We start from the raw sequence: 5,900 nt of genomic DNA, 5'->3' as shown, positions 1-5,900 counted from the left end.
GAGAAGACCATTTCTCTCAGTTGTGAATAGCGCCGCCTCAAGGCATCCAGACAGTTGTGGAAGAAGAGGAAACGACCTGAAGCCATGTACACTTCGTAACATGTAAATAAAGAGGCCTGCACGTCGGCCACGCAATGCGTTCTGTTTCAGTGCACCGTTCTCCAATACTAAGAACGCTTCGCTTAAACGGATAGACATAAGGAATGTGTTCGGCCTGATTTATTTTCTTTTTTTTTTAGATTTGCCGTTTCTATGAAGGAACACAAGCCTAACGGGCTCGCTGTCTACGTTAATTGCAACAAGTACGTATGCAAGTCAGAATTGCATCCTTCTTTTGCTTTTGAATAAAATAGTGTGATTCACATGAATGGTCTAAGTGTGTTAGATTCAACGAAGCTTTCGATTTAAAGAAATAATTATCGCATCTCTCCGTCTTCGTTAAATCGAGGTTTACCTGTAGTTCGACTACGGTCTTAACATAAGTGTGACCACATTAGGATTGCAAGTCCAAAAATCAAATCTAGCGAGCCCCACCTCCACTTATAATTTTTACTATTTGGTGACCCGGCGTTTTCCTTCAATAGAAGATTTCGCGCTTAACTCTGGCCTGGCTGCGCTCAAAGGGCAACAAGATATCATTTCTTGGTACGCATCAATCGTTTAATAAATCTCTTTAAATCATTGCTCTCCTTATTTGTTCACGCATTAATGTTGTCAACAGCCGGCAATACCATACTATCTTGCCGTAACATCCGTTTTTTTTTTGGGGGGGGGGGAGCGAATTAGGCAAAAATGTCAAGCGTTGTACTGAACCACACGGACCAAAAAGAAGAAAAACATAAAGAAAGGGATCATTTCGTGCTAAATTGTGTCTCGATTTCTTTCTACTGCAGTCATGTGCAACCATCTCTAGCTCCGATTCAGCGCAGTTCAGACAGAACTGTACTGAATCGGAGCTATACGTTCCATACATAGCAGTCAACGCTGTGGAAGCTACGCAAAATGTTCGGCCAAGAATAGTTATCACTCCGCGCGTTCCGTCTATGCTGCGCTGGGCGTTCCGTCCATACTTCGCTGCGCGCCAACACATTTGGCCAACAGCGTTCGCTCGCGCGAGCATGCACGTGATGCTTCTCGCGATGGGTTGCAAATAAAAAAAAACGGTAAGCAGCAGCTTTGACGCATGGAAAGGGAAGGAAATGGTTGCTATTGTGTACCCAAGCATCCCGAACCACGCATACCCAACCACTTTTCTATCACCAACGTTGCTCATACATTGTCTTTCATTCTTTACAATGTTATTCCTCGGAATTGTGAGAAGAAAGCCCACAAACAGATGTCATGAAACCAAAACACCGACAGCGCATACCTTTTATGTTAGATCTTCTCAGGCTGAAATATTCAGAGTGCAAAACAATAACAGGAGATCGGCCGGCGCAAGAGGCCGCGTTTATACCAGACAGCTCGCCTTTGTGCACGGCGTTCGCCGCCAGCATTTCCCGGCAAACACTAGACAGTTTCAGTTACACGTACGTAGAGGCTTCACGTACGCAAACGTGAAAAGCCTACGTACCTTACGTGCACGCCATCTGAAACGCTTTTAGCTACACGTACGCGACGCACGCGAAGAGGGACCACGTAGCTCCATCTATCGGGAAATGTGAACACGGCGGTAGCCAATTCAATCCTGTCGCCGTGTTTCGATGTGAGCCGTCTGCGCGCGCGCGGCCCTCTACCGCTTGTTCGTAATCTTGCGGAACTCCCGCGCGAAGCTGTCTACGTGCGCAAGAAACGCACGCAAAGAATTGAATCTCACGTACGTCCGTGAGACGCGCGCGCGCCCGCTACGTTCTACGCATGCGCACTGCTCACACGTAGAAGCTCTACGTACGCAAAGCCTGTACGTACGTGTAACTAAAACTGTCTATTATACGGCTACATAAGCTGCATTGGCCGGAAAGCGTGAAAAGCAGTCGGGGGTCTTTGAATGCTATCGCGTTCCACTCTTCAAAGCGTCCTCCAAATTTTTTTTTAAAGAGAATGTGTGGCGAGTCTGGTATATCAAACCAGCACTTACGTGGCTTCAAGCACAGCACTCTAACCAATGTTACACGTCTGCCTCCTGCTGCGGTGAACCGTTCTATGCTAGGAAATTGGCTGAACGTTCCTGGCTCAGCAGATTCATTAAGCTGCGCAGAACGATGCGCAGTAGGAAGCAAGGGAATTCTTCAGAGAGAGAGAGAGAGAGAGAGCTTCGCGCCCGCTGTCGCTATCACACTGCAGTAAGTCGCCACTAAAGACGATGCTCACCATCGGACGGGAGGATGGAGAGCCGCAGCCGAGGTCCTTACACCACCTGACCGAGGTCTATAGGGCATACGCCCGAAAAGAAGCAGCCCGTGACCGAATTCTTCGAAATCGTCAGACAGAAAAATGTTGAGGCAGAAGCTAAAAATTGTTGGGCTCTGGCCCTACTAGGACCGTACGGTTTAGAGCCAGAGCAGCTATATGCTCGCATTACCCCGTCGCTGCAAACTTTGGTTTTAGACAGAAAAAGCAAGAAAAAATTGGGACCGAATGCACGCAGCAAAGGTAGTTGGGCACCGAAGCTGTAAACGATGCCTAGAACGATTACGCATTGCAACGTGACTTGCAATTATTCACATGGTGACATTCTCATGCACTTTACTTAATTACTAGCCTAAGACGTAGTGCACCTACAAAGGGTGCACCAGGGAAAAGACAAATGCACTTATAACCTGGAACCACTGCCGACCCCACACGGAGCAAGTAAATACAAATTCTGCGTCGAGACAATTCTTCTTAACTTTAGAATTTGCACCCTTGAAACGATTAGTTGCGTTGTACTTTCGTCGCTTGGCCGCGTTTTCGGCTTCACGACATTCATCATCATCCTTCCGCGCTTGGCGCTTGCGCTGAACGTCCTGGACACGACGTTCATCCGTGGCACGAGCACGACTCCGCTGTTGACACTGTCGTCTCTGTTCTCTTCGCTGCTTCAGGAGTACTCACTATGAATGGCCTTCCCATAGCACTGTCACAACACAAATGCAATGCCGTACTAGGCGGACCCTGTTTATATATGTGTAATGCAGTGACGTCACGTCCTGCGTTACAAACTGTGCTGCCACAAACCTGAACTTTAGTTTGTATTTTATGCGGGCATTGAGGTCACGCCCCCTGTTACAAGCGGATATCGTTATAAACCATTCTGTGCTTCCCATTGTTAACGGCCGCCTTATCATCCATCATGTTGACGCGAGACACGTTTTATACTTTTCTTTATTGAAACGACGTATGTGGTGTGCACTGTGTGTGATTCGAAAGGATGTGCACAATTTTCGCTTCAATTTTAGCCTACCATTGCATACCTGCGGGGTCGGCCCCCGAAAGAGATTATTTGTGCCCACGGAAACGACAAAAGCGTTGGGGGGTAGAGATATGCAGCTTCGCTGTGAAAAATAAGCGGACCGGGAAAGACGGAAAAGAAGCGTGAGAAATTTCCTCATAACTGCCATTCACAGTAATTACGTTAATACAATAAAAGAATCACCGGAGCCTGCCGGTTCATTCATTCATTTAAAGCTGTAACAATACATCAATTTGTGAGAATGAGGAAACTTATTTTGCATTTCACGAGAAAGGAAAGGTATTTGAAGAGCCGCGGAAAAAGTGTTTCAGATTTCCAGGTGCAAACATGGCAAATTCAAATAATCGATGAAGTGGACTTTTTATGAATGCAAGCGTCCATATAGAGTTGGTGCATGCGGGTCCAGAGGTGATTTGTCCCGAGGTACGCTGTTGTACCTGGCGTGCCCGCAGTAGCGCCACGGGATTTGCAACGCATGAAGCTGAACAAATTAAACTGCTGCGAAAGTTTTGTTTGCAGACGTAGATTGAAAGGAACTAGAATAGGGGGCTGCAGCTGATATTCTCTAAACCGCGGGACAGCAGCCGACAAGGAAAACGCAGTATTAAATAAAAAAAAAAGTATGGACCAGCCTTTGTCAAAGTGGTCTTTGACAAAGCTGGTCCACCAGCCGAAACGTCAGTGAAATTTACTGTGCTAATTCAGCGTACGTAGTGTGATTTCCCCAGCCACACACATATCTATATATCATAAGACGCCAACAAACCCTGACACCAAGGACAGCATAGGGGAAATATACATGTGCTTAATAAATGAAATGAAGAAACGATAAATTAATGGAAATTAAAGTGGATGAAAAGACAACTTGCCGCAGGTGGGAACCGAACCCACAACCTTCGCATTTCGCGTGCGATGCTCTACCAATTGAGCTACCGCGGCGTGTTTCCCCATCCACTTTCTTGTGTATTTATGTGTCCTAGTAGAACCCTGGGAGTGTACTAGGACACATAAATACCCAAGAAAGTGGATGGGGAAACAGCGCCGCGGTAGCTCAATTGGTAGAGCATCGCACGCGAAATGCGAAGGTTGTGGGTTCGGTTCCCACCTGCGGCAAGTTGTCTTTTCATCCACTTTAATTTCCATTAATTTATCGTTTCTTCATTTCATTTATTAAGCACATGTATATTTCCCCTATGTTGTCCTTGGTGTTTGTTGGCTTCTTATGATATGACTAATAAAAATCGGGCCCCTCGGTCAACCCCCTCTCTTCTTGTTTATATATAGCTGGGAGCCCGCGATCCCTTTTGGAAGGCTGCTTGCCCTTCCCTTCAACTTTTCGAAAACCATTCCAAAATACTTTCCGCTCCATCCACCCATCCACTCACCCCCATTTACTTACGCAGATGATAACGCGATGTCCATACATAGTGCACTAACTCGCATTTGCATCACCCATCTGGTCTACCGCATCGAGCCTATCTAATCAATTCACTAGAATCAGTACAAAACCGCGCAGCATGTTTAATCGCCGTGAACTATCGTCGTCGCTCTAGTGTGACTCGCACGAAGTCCGTATTCGCACTTTCATCCCTGGAATCGCGCCGAAAGACGGCTTTTGTTTGTTTACTCTTACAAATAGTTCGCAGCACGCTTGGTGCGTCACCAGGACAGCCTCATCGTACGTCACGCCTGCTGCATAACCAACAGAGCTTGGCACGTCCTTTTGTTCGAACCCCAAGTAGTACAGTGCACTAGTACCCCAAGAATTCAGTATGTCCGCGCTGCCACGTGCAATTAGATGTTAGAATTTTCTCCCAGATAGTATTAACTGACATTCGCGATCAGGTTGCTTTCAGAAACGCAATATTAACCACTTCTAAAGCTATTTAATGATTGCAAATATCATGGCTATTTCTCAATGTTTCATTTGAACTATATATAACATTATTTTTTTCTTGCACAACGACAAACTTTTATGGTGACTTGAGAGTGTTCTTTTTATTGCAGTCAGCTTTCATATAACGTGTCTCTTCGTTTTCGTTTGCTAGTTTTCATGTGCTCTACATTTTTACAATATCAATGTATCAAAGTATAGGAGCCCGTGAGGAACATCTAAATATATATACAATAGCTGGACGTCTCGTCTCAGCACTGCCTCTGGCAGAAGCAAAAGCGTAGAAATCATCGATGAGCCATTGCAGAGTTACTGTACTGCTACCAAAGCTAATCCTTTGGGAGCCATATACAGTAACTTTAGGGAGCTGTAGAGTTACTGCAAGGTCGGTCCAAATAGGTCGCGAAGCTTCAGGCGAAAAGCGGTTCAGTGAAAGTGAAAGTGAAAGTGAAAGTTTATTTTCTTTTCAACGAAAAGAGGGCGCCAAGACAAAAGGCAAGAGCCTGACAAGGTCCCGGTCACCCGTAAAATGGCTGGCATTGTGCATGAGTACTTCACAACAAAAGACACAATGAATTTCTCAAGCATTGTAAAAGCATCAAGCAGGAAGGTAAC

General features: G+C 45.8%; 1 non-coding gene across 1 annotated transcript; it reads left to right on the top strand.

The window, feature by feature from the left end:
- Nucleotides 1–4,431: 4,431 nt before the first annotated feature.
- TRNAS-CGA (transfer RNA serine (anticodon CGA)) lies at nt 4,432–4,504 on the top strand. The gene has a single exon. It is a non-coding gene; the product is annotated as a tRNA-Ser (tRNA).
- Nucleotides 4,505–5,900: the final 1,396 nt, after the last annotated feature.

The sequence above is a fragment of the Dermacentor variabilis genome, chromosome 2, assembly GCF_050947875.1.
Source record: "Dermacentor variabilis isolate Ectoservices chromosome 2, ASM5094787v1, whole genome shotgun sequence".
In the NCBI taxonomy this organism is placed as follows: domain Eukaryota; kingdom Metazoa; phylum Arthropoda; class Arachnida; order Ixodida; family Ixodidae; genus Dermacentor; species Dermacentor variabilis.
Note: the sequence above shows the minus strand (reverse complement) of the source record. Positions and strands in the feature narration are given on the sequence as shown.